At 42.1% G+C, this 10,610-nt stretch overlaps 1 long non-coding RNA gene across 18 annotated transcripts; it reads left to right on the top strand.

Moving 5' to 3' along the window:
• The first annotated feature begins 4,403 nt into the window (after positions 1-4,403).
• On the top strand, positions 4,404-10,206 carry LOC123140063 (uncharacterized). Of its 18 annotated transcripts, none has more exons than XR_006469773.1 (7): positions 4,900-5,689; positions 6,086-6,229; positions 6,471-6,508; positions 6,594-6,752; positions 6,893-7,384; positions 7,584-7,934; positions 9,058-9,763. It is a non-coding gene; the product is annotated as an uncharacterized lncRNA (long non-coding RNA). The 18 variants fall into 18 exon arrangements; XR_006469767.1 differs by having other exon boundaries at positions 6,086-6,303; XR_006469761.1 differs by adding an exon at positions 4,404-4,847 and having other exon boundaries at positions 5,395-6,508.
• Positions 10,207-10,610: the final 404 nt, after the last annotated feature.

Genomic DNA, 10,610 nt, shown 5'->3' with positions numbered 1-10,610 from the left:
ATGCAAGCTCAAGAACATGGTCACCTATGCAGCACAAATTTGCAATGAATAAAGCACTAGAACAAAAACTAATTGGACCAATGGAGGAGTCACATACCAAGGAATAATCTCGCCAAGCAGTTTTGCGAGAGGTGCTTTGAGCAAGGAGATCGAAAATCACAGCAACGGGGGCTGGAACTCGTGCTTGAGTTGGTTTTTCATGTTTGTGTGAGACAGAGGAAGAAGATGGGTGCAGGAATAAGTGGAGGAGGGTCTCCGTAGGCCCACGAGGCAGGGGGCGCGCCCAGGGGGGGTAGGGCGCGCCCTCCACCCTCGTGGCCAGGTGGCAGCTCCCCCCGTGGTGATTTTTGCACAGTAAATTCTTAAATATTCCCGAAAAAATCATATTAAATTGGCATGGCATTCTGAGGACTTTTATTTTCGGGATATTTTTATATTGAGCGGATAAGTCAGGAGACAGACAGAAAAATACTATTTTACTTTATTTCTACTAAATAACAGAAAGTATAAAGAGGGTACAGAAAGTTGTGCTTCTAGTTTCATCCATCTCGTGATCATCAAGATGAATCCACTAACAAGGTTGATCAAGTCTTGTTAACGAGCTCATTCCGATTAACACGGAACCGGAGAATTTTCGAATAGCACTAAGTTACCTCAACGGGCATATGAAAATCCCCAACAATGAGTATATCATACTTTTTCTTGACAGTAGGGAGAGGAAATTCAAAACCTCCAAATATAATCGATGGAATTTTTCCAATAGAGTTGATACTATAAACTTGAGGTTGTTTCCTCGGGAAGTGTACCGTGTGCTCATTGCCATTAACATGAAAAGTGACATTGCCTTTGTTGCAATCAATAACAGCCCCTGCAGTATTAAGAAACGTCTTCCAAGAATAATAGACATACTATCATCCTCAGGAATATCAAGAATAACAAAGTCTGTTAAAATAGTAACGTTTGCAACCACAACAGGCACATCCTCACAAATACCGACAGGTATAGCAGTTGATTTATCAGCCATTTGCAAAGATATTTCAGTAGGTGTCAACTTATTCAAGTCAAGTCTACGATATAAAGAGAGAGGCATAACACTAACACCGGCTCCAAGATCACATAAAGCAGTTTTAACATAATTTCTCTTAATGGAGCATGGTATAGTAGGTACTCCGGGATCTCCAAGTTTCTTTGGTACCCCACCCTTAAAAGTATAATTAGCAAGCATGGTGGAAATTTCAGCTTCAGGTATCTTTCTTTTATTTGTAATAATATCCTTCATATACTTAGAGTAAGGATTTTCTTTGAGCACGTCCGTTAATCGCATACGCAAAAAGATAGGTCTAATCATTTCAACAAAGCGCTAAAAATCCTCATCATCCTTTTTCTTGGATGGTTTCGGGGGAAAAGGCATGGGTTTTTGGACCCATGGTTCCCTTTCTTTACCATGTTTCCTAGCAACGAAGTCTCTTTTATCATAACGTTGATTCCTTGATTGTGGGTTATCAAGATCGACAACAGGTTCAACTTCTACATCATTATCATTACTAGGTTGAGCATCAACATGAACATTATCATTAACATTATCACTAGGTTCATGTTCATCACCTGATTGTGTTTCAGCATCAGAAATAGAAATATCATTTGGATTCTCAGGTGGTTCAGCAATAGGTTCACTAGAAGTTTGCAAAGTCCTATCATTTTTCTTTTTCTTCCTCTTAGAATAACTAGGTACATCAATATCATTTCTCTGAGAATCTTGCTCGATTCTCTTAGGGTGGCCTTCAGGATACAAAGGTTCCTAAGTCATTCTACCAGTTCTAGTAGCCACTCTAACAACATAATCATTTTTCTTACTATTCATTTCATCAAGCACTTCTTTCTGAGCTTTAAGTACTTGTTCTACTTGAGTGGTAACCATAGAAGCATGCTTGCTAACAAGTTTAAGTTCACCTCTAATATCAGCCATATAATCACCCAAGCATTTAATCATAAAGGTATTCTGTTTTAATTGTCTACCAAAATAAGCATTAAAGTCATCTTGCTTAAACATAAAGTCATCAAACTCATCCAAGCACTGACTAGCAATTTTAGTAGGAGGGACTTCAGCTTTATCATATCTATAGAGAGAATTTACCTTTACTACCTGTGTCGGGATGTCGGGAGGTTCTTCATTAAATAAGTAATTGAGATCATATACTTCTTCAACAGGCGGTAAATTAAGACCATGTATTTCTTCAATAGGAGGTAAATTCTTAACATCTTCAGCTTTAATACCTTTTTCTTTCATAGATTTCTTTGCCTCTTGCATATCTTCAGGACTGAGAAACAGAACACCTCTCTTCTTCGGAGTTGGTTTAGGAATAAGCTCAGTAATTGGCTCAGGAACTGGCTCAGGAGGTAGCTCGGGAGGTGCCCAATTATTTTCATTAGCCAACATATTATTCAATAGAATTTCAGCGTCATCCGGTGTTCTTTCCCTGAAAAGAGAACCAGCACAACTATCCAGGTAATCTCTGAAAGCATCAATTAGTCCATTATAAAAGATATCAAATATTTCAGGTTTCTTAAGAGGATGATCAGGCAAAGCATTAAGTAACTTGAGAAGCCTCCCCCAAGCTTGTGGGAGACTCTCTTCTTCAATTTGCACAAAATTGTATATTTCCCTCAAAGCAGCTTGTTTCTTATGAGCTGAGAAATATTTAGCAGAGAAGTAATAAATCATATCCTGAGGACTTTGCACACAACCAGGATCAAGAGAATTGTACCATATCTTAGCATCACCCTTTAATGATAACGGAAATATCTTAAGTAAATAAAGGTAGCGCGATTTCTCATTATTAGTACACAGGGCAGCTATATCATTTAACTTAGTAAGATGTGCCACAACAGTTTCAGATTCATAGCCATAAAAAGGATCAGATTCAACCAAAGTTATTATATCTGGATCAACAGAAAAATCATAATAATCCTTATCGGGAACACAAATAGGTGAAGTAGCAAAAGCAAGGTCCGGTCTCATTCTATCTTTAAGAGATTCTTTACTCCATTTAATTAGCAACCTCTTAAGTTCATATCTAACTTGGCAAGCAAAAATAGCGGCAGAAGATTCTGCATCAAAAAGATAACCTTCAGGAATAGAAGGCATAGGTTCATCGTCACTAACATCATTGTGTTCAGGTTCAATGATTTATCTTTCTCTAGACCTAGCAATTTGCTCATCAAGATATTCACCAAGTGGCACAGTAGTATCAAGCATAGAAGTAGTTTCATCATAAGTATCATGCATAGCAGAAGTGGCATCATCAATAATATGCGACATATCAGAATCAATAGCAGTAGCAGGTTTAGGTGTCGCTAGCTTACTCATAACAGAAGGTGAATCAAGTGCAGAGCTAGATGGCAGTTCCTTACCTCCCCTCGTAGTTGAGGGATAAATAGTTGTCTTAGCGTCTTTCAAGTTCTTCATAGTGTCCAGCAGATATAAATCCCAAGTGACTCAAAGAATAGAGCTATGCTCCCCGGCAATGGCGCCAGAAAATAGTCTTGATGACCCACAAGTATAGGGGATCGCAACAATTTTCGAGGATAGAGTATTCAACCCAAATTTGTTGATTCGACACAAGGGGAGCCAAAGAAGATTCTCATGTATTAGCAGCTGAGTTGTCAATTCAACCACACCTGGAAAGTTAGTATCTGCAGCAAGGTGTTTAGTAGCAAAGTAATATGATAGTGATGGCAACGGTAACAAAAGTAAAGACAGTAAAAGTAATGTTTTTGGTATTTTGTAATGATTGTAACAGTAGCAACGAAAAAGTAAATAAGCGAGAACCAGTATATGAAAAACTCATAGGCACCGGATCAATGATGGATAATTATGCCGGATGTGGTTCGTCATGTAACAGTCATAACAAAACTAGCTCTAGCTCATCAATATAATGTAGGCATGTATTCCGTATATAGTCATACGTGCTTATGGAAAAGAACTTGCATAACATCTTTTGTCCTACCCTCCCGTGCCAGCGGGATCCTATTGGAAACTAAGGGATATTAAGGCCTCCTTTTAATAGAGAACCGGAACAAAGCATTAGCACATAGTGAATACATGAACTACTCAAACTATGGTCATCACCGGGAGTGGTCCCGATTATTGTCACTTCGGGGTTGCCGGATCATCTCTACTCCTAATGTCTCAGTTGGTAGGTCGCGTTCCGGATTTTATTTTCGTCCCACCTAATATGGTCTTTTTTGGTACTTCTTCGGTACTTGCTCCCACCTCCCGCTCAGCCGCAAAAAACCAGAAAAAACCCTCCGTCCGAGTCCCCCACCCACCCCCACGCCTCCCATCGCACCCATCTACAAGCGAAGAAAAAAAGCCTACGAAAATTAACCGATGAAAAAAAACCTATGAAAGAAAACAAGCGAAAAAAACGTCTGGCAACGTGCGAACGAGCGAGCGAGCGACGCCACACCAGATCCTTCGCCGTCGCCCTCGCACATCAAGCCGTCGCCCTCGCCCTCGCAGCCGCCGCCGATCCCCTCCTCCATCTCCCTCCCTCAAACGCCGCCGCCCGTCGCTGCCGCCCCCGCCACCTCCCGCCGTGGCCGGCCCCGCCACCTCCCGTCGCGGCCACCGCGCCCAGCTCCAGCCGGGGCCGCCGCCCCAGATCCAGCCGCGGCCGTCGCGCTCACCTCCAGCCGCGGCCGCCGCCCCACCTCCAGCCGCGGCCGCCGCCCCCACGTCCCACCGCGGCCGCTGCCCTGCCCCCTCGAGCGTCCTCAACTGCGGCAAGGGCCTCAAGCTGCAGAAGCGCCTGGCCTCGAGCGTCCTCAAGTGCGGCAAGGGCAAGGTCTGGCTCGACCCCAATGAGGTTAACCCACCCCCTTCCTTTCTCTCCCTCGCCGGGCGTCTCGATTTTCTCGCGTATTCCGTAGATATGTGGGCAGGTGGTGCTCCATGCGGTTTAGGTGATTCGAGGCGGGTAGATCCCTGCTTGCTTGTGTGGCGCTTGCTCATAGATCACATGAGCAGCCTCGGGTTGCCGGGATTAGTGTTCTTGGGATAGCTGATTTTTTAGCTGAAACATCATATAGCTGACCACTCTTATGGATTTGATTTTGTTCTGATGTCCCATGATAGCTATGGGATTGTGATGTTGCCACTCTGATTGTGTCTCAGATAGCAGATGAATCGGTGAGTCATGTAGATGCTTCTAAAACGCGAGTCACTTGGACTGAGCATCCACGGCTGCTCTTATTTTTCCGTTGCGTGGTTAATGCAACTCCAAGTGTTTTACCCTGTTAAATTTACTTGCTTAGCTGCCAGATTTTTCCGTCAGCTGTTCAGACACCCTGAACTCTGAACTAAACCGATGGTTCAAATTTTGTTTTTGGAAGCCATGGAGCAGAGGGAGCAGGCACAGAAGGTGGCGCTTGAGGCCTTGCGGAACGCTTCGGCGACGGAGAACGTAGTTAGGATCTACAAGTATGTCCAGCAATGGCGCCTCTTCTTCCTATGGCAATTTGACACCGTCTTGACAGAGTGGCTTGTCTGCTTGAGCCTGCATACCACGATGGCCTGCTTGCTCGATGCACGCGTCCGTTGGTCGTAGGTCAGGCCCCTCTAGATCCCACTGGGAAGCTGCAGCACTGGATGGATGAGAACTACGTTTACAATTGCGAGCACTTCAAGGTATGCATGTGCCTCTCCCTCTTCCACGGATGTCAACATGTCGTTTTTTTATAAGTTTGAGACACAGTCTGATCTATGTACTTTGTCCCTTTTTCCTTGGAAAAACCATGCATTCTGCGATAATGAGCATATAGTGTCGAACTATTATTATAGCATTGCAGTTTTGTTCGAGTCCATGTTCCCTACCATCATCTCATATAGTGTCCTCAAATTAGATCGATAGTAATGCAATTTTCTAGATGTGCAACAAAACTATGTTGTTTGCACCTATTGACTGTTGAATCCCCAAGATCAATGCCCGTACAAGAAGCTTGTGAACCCTAAATTCTTTCTTCGTAAACATATTTGATCACATAGTTTTTTTTTGTAAATTCCGAACATAATACTTGGAGAAAGGAGGAGGCGGCACAGAGAGGGTCCTCACACAGTCGTGTGATCAACCACGACGACATGGCCGTACGGTTGGTACCCACGGACGCCTCTCTCCCGGGCCGGAGGAGGAGTCCAGATCCGGCACCTCACCAAGGTCGGCGCTGCACGGTGAGTGCAACTGCCTTGAGAAACCCGACCCGGCCATCTTCTCCCCCGAGTTGCTGCCGCGGCGAACCCTATAGGTGCCTCTGCGCTCCAGTCAAGTCTCATGTGTGCGTTGATTTAAGTCAGTCTTCACATCATAAACCTTTTAACCAACAGCAATTGGTTGTGTGGTTATATCCACTATTCAAACAATATTATTTTAAAACTTCCTGATTTACAGTTAACTTAGTTTATTGGCTGGCAGGAGGAGTGTAATGTTGAGATCAATGTCGGGATCCACAGGTACTACCATTCAGAGTTCCCGTGGATTTTTTGTACAGGCAAATGACAGCCTTCTTAAAATTGCATTTTGGTGTTGGTGTTTTAGGTTTCTATCACGTAGCATCAGATTAATATTGCCAAGCCTGAGCTGGCGGTTCATATGGAAGATCCCATGGGCCAGCAGCTGGAGCCTGGAAGCAGATGTTAATGCTCCATAGCAGAGAGTTTAGGTTTACAGCAAGCAGCGACTACCAAATTTTGCATGGTTAGTGTTGATTCTTAATGATCTGTGGTTTATAACATTGACAACAACATCTAGGCTATCTCAAATTTACCATCAGATTAGTGATCTTTATGCATGATTGGTTTAAATTATTATTTTCATCCTAGCTCTTGTGTTTACAGTAGGATATAAACGAGAAATTGTAATGGAGATGGTTGCCATCAGTTCCATTTTGTTGCACATCTCAAGCCTTGCCACTCTGATCGTCGCACTGGCCAGATCCGGCCGGGGGAGCCGCCATAGAGCCGACACATCAGCGGCACAGCAGCAGCCCGACAGAAGGTGGGTGCTCGAGCTCATCCAGCAGCTCGTCATCGACCAGGAGGCCTCTACCTCGACTGCAACCGTCCGTGGATCTCTATTGCAAGCACCTTGTATCTACTGATGTTCTTCCGCCCATCTAAATTCCACATGTTTTCTTTGACGGGATCTAAATTCCACATGTTGTTATATGAGTGGTACAGCTGCATGGATTGGCGATATTATTTTGGCTTGGATTCAATGGGGCAATCTGGCGATATGAGTATTTGTACAAACCTCCGAGGACCTCAAGTTCACATGGTTCATGCTTCTTTACGTATGAACTCTACATATGACAACCAGCAGATCAATTGGTACCATCTCCGATTTCTATCATCATGTTGCTTCATTTATCTTCATATAAGTTTCACTGGATGCATGTATTTAACATACTACTTTTTTAGTAGGCATCAAACTTGGTTCAGGTAGCTTTTTTTGTGAAACAAAGTTATGTCTCTAAAGATCTGTACTCTGAATCCTAGATCTCATACTTGCTTTTTTTTGGCATAATAGTTTCAGGCCTGATGAGTATCAAGCAGATTGGGTTCTCCAAGGAATGCCAATACGAATTCACTTTTTGCAACACACATGCTCAGCCAATTGGGCAGCCAGCTGGGAGGTAGACAGTACCTTTTTCCTCTTTCACAAATAAAATATTTTGATACTCAAGATTGGATATTTCTCCGGTGACATTGCCGGCGTACACAACATTGTTGCCGGCGTACACAACATACCTTATTGCACGGGGATTTCATCCCTGAAGTAAATATTACGTCAGAACTGAATATTACATCCGAAGACTGAAACATCCACAAAGCTTGTTGAGACTATTCATTTATGGTGTTTCTCTACTACACGAGGGAGGTAAATGTCTTTTATGTGCTTCTTTTTCCATTTCAATGCACCGTTGTGTTATTTTGGTTGAAAAATTAAAGTTACTACATATTTTCATGGTTTGTGAAAAGTGGCTGAGATTCGTTGTTTTTTCCTACTTACTGAGGAAATTCCGGTGAAGCTAAAGTTGGTGGTGTTCATCTTTTTTTTTCTCTACAATTTAGTACTCTTGACATCATTGCTAAAATTTATCATTTCAAAAGATCAGTGTAGTAGTGCAGGCTAACAAAACCGTATTTTCTACAATTTCTACAAGCCTGAGGTAGACAAACATAACAACTGATGAAAGAAGAACATACTTGTACCTTGTTGCCCGCTGACTATAAACAGAAGAACATTGAAACACTCGTTACTGCATTATATATTTTAATTGCAATAGTATTTTGATTATGCATGAAGAAATATGCTGAGTGTTTCTTCATTTAGTTTCATGTGCCAATTAGGCATGGACAACGATGGCCACGATCCCATCATCGCAGGCTCACGGGAGGGAGACACACATCTCATCCAGTGGAACAGCACGCTCTGAAAAATCCCTAACCCTCCATGGAGCCATTGTCAGGGTTACGAGATCAACGCCACCCACCACCACCACTGAGTTGTAGATGGCGTGTCGTGGTGCTCCCTGGCCCTTCCCGCCTCTTGAGAGACCACATGGCGTTCTGGCGCAGTTTTTGGCCAAGGCTGGAAGCCAAGAACACTTTTTAATTTTGATCATGGACGTCACACTGTGGTCGGCGGTGTGTGGTGCGGTGCAGATAGTTCTTGCCTGGTGTATAACAATGCATATTCAATGGGGTAGCTCTTCTCAGGCACGAGTATCATAGGCAGACCACAACAGCTATTCAGAATAGCTACAACAAAATTGTGACAGAGGTGGTTAGTGGGAGCAGGAACTTGAGAACCAACCAATTCTACTATAGGGGCTATGTGTAGAAGATAGTAGTAGCAAGCATAGAAGTCACCCTGGAAAAAGTGTGCATATATTGTTGTACTGGAGATCCATTCCTATATTTTACTTATATGCATGATTGAGTTGTAGCATGTGTGATACATGAGAGTAATGTAATATGAAGTGAAACATGGTGGACAGGGCTTCGTGAATGACATGGCGGAGAAGATGTCAGTGGTGGAAGCGGACATGTTATAGAAGATGTCGTGGGCGGTACCGGAGGAAATGGTCAAATGCGGTTCCTCGAAGCCGACAAGAAGGATGCTGCAGCGGCATGTATTGGGTTCCATTTCCATCCAGAGAAGGACTTATGAACGGTATGTGTGCAATCCATTCGTTCTTTCCTTTGATCCTTCATTATTCCCCTCAACCCAGATTTATTTTCTTTTGCACTTACGCATGGTTTTTATGGATCAATAAATTTAGTGACATTAATGGCAATGAGAATATCATATATCCATAAACTTCACATTGTTGTTTTTCAGCAGAATATGATGTTCATCTCTTTTTCATATGGACTGCAATATGGTCGATGGTAGCTTGCTGAATAGGTTAAGCGAGACACAAGACATAATTTCATTCCGAGAGTTTGACTTGCTGAATAGGTTAAAAGCCTACTGCAAAAAAATTGGACGCCAAGTTTATAAGGGTTACATGTATGCAATTTACATGGGTCTATCTAATGTTAGAGTTTAATGCCTCTAATTATTTGTATTTATGTATTCTAGCTATGGATACCAGTAGCATTAGTTCTTTTAATGTATTGCATTTATAAACTTTACTATTTAGATACTGTATATGAGAATATCAAGTAATTATAAATGCCATTTATGATCACAAACGGTCATACCGAATGATTGTTTTCATGGCTTTCAAAGAAGAGATATCCTAGAAGTTGAGTGCAGTTGGAGGGGCCTCAGTCCTTTTGAGCCAAGAAAAGTAGATGGGGCTTGTCCAAGATATGAATAGTAGATGGAAAAGTGTTGAAATATTTTGTGTTTCCATGGTTTCTAAATGGTAGGGGGTGTGTGTAGTAATCTATACGGTTTCAAGTGCCTAATTTCATGTGTAAAAATTTGCTAGGGAATTCTGATTGTAGAATCTTGGAATAAGGGAACAAAATCCTATATGTGTCATATTTAATTAATGGATAATAACAAAGATGATTAATCTTAAGCATAGAAGGGCATCCATGTGCCACCTATCATTTGTAATGCACAATAAAGAGTTCTATGTTATTGTGTTTTGTGCATTAGATCTGATCCTATATGTAACCAAATGACATTGTAAGTGAAGTGGATCTCAATATTTTTTATGTTATTGGCTATCTTTTCTATACATGTGAAATTTGAAATGCAATCAGTAACAACCAACCTGCAATGAGAAGGAAGGCATAGTAATGTAATGAATAACCCAATATCGAATACTGATAATAATATTGACAAAAGAATGTTCTCAAATTTTTTAAGGCCTGTGGCAACACACGGGAACTCTACTAGTAACACATAGTAGGTGACTATAGACTTGCAAGATAGGATCTAGAACACACATATATTCATGAAAACATAATAGGTTCAGATCTGAAATCATGGCACACGGGCCCTAGTGACAAGCATTAAGCATAGCAAAGTCATAGCAACATCAACCTCAGAACATAATGGATACTAGAGATCAAACCCTAACAAAACTAACTC

The sequence above is a fragment of the Triticum aestivum genome, chromosome 6B (assembly GCF_018294505.1).
Source record: "Triticum aestivum cultivar Chinese Spring chromosome 6B, IWGSC CS RefSeq v2.1, whole genome shotgun sequence".
NCBI lineage: Eukaryota > Viridiplantae > Streptophyta > Magnoliopsida > Poales > Poaceae > Triticum > Triticum aestivum.
The sequence above is the reverse complement of the archived record's forward strand: the minus strand, read 5'-3'. Positions and strand labels throughout refer to the sequence as shown.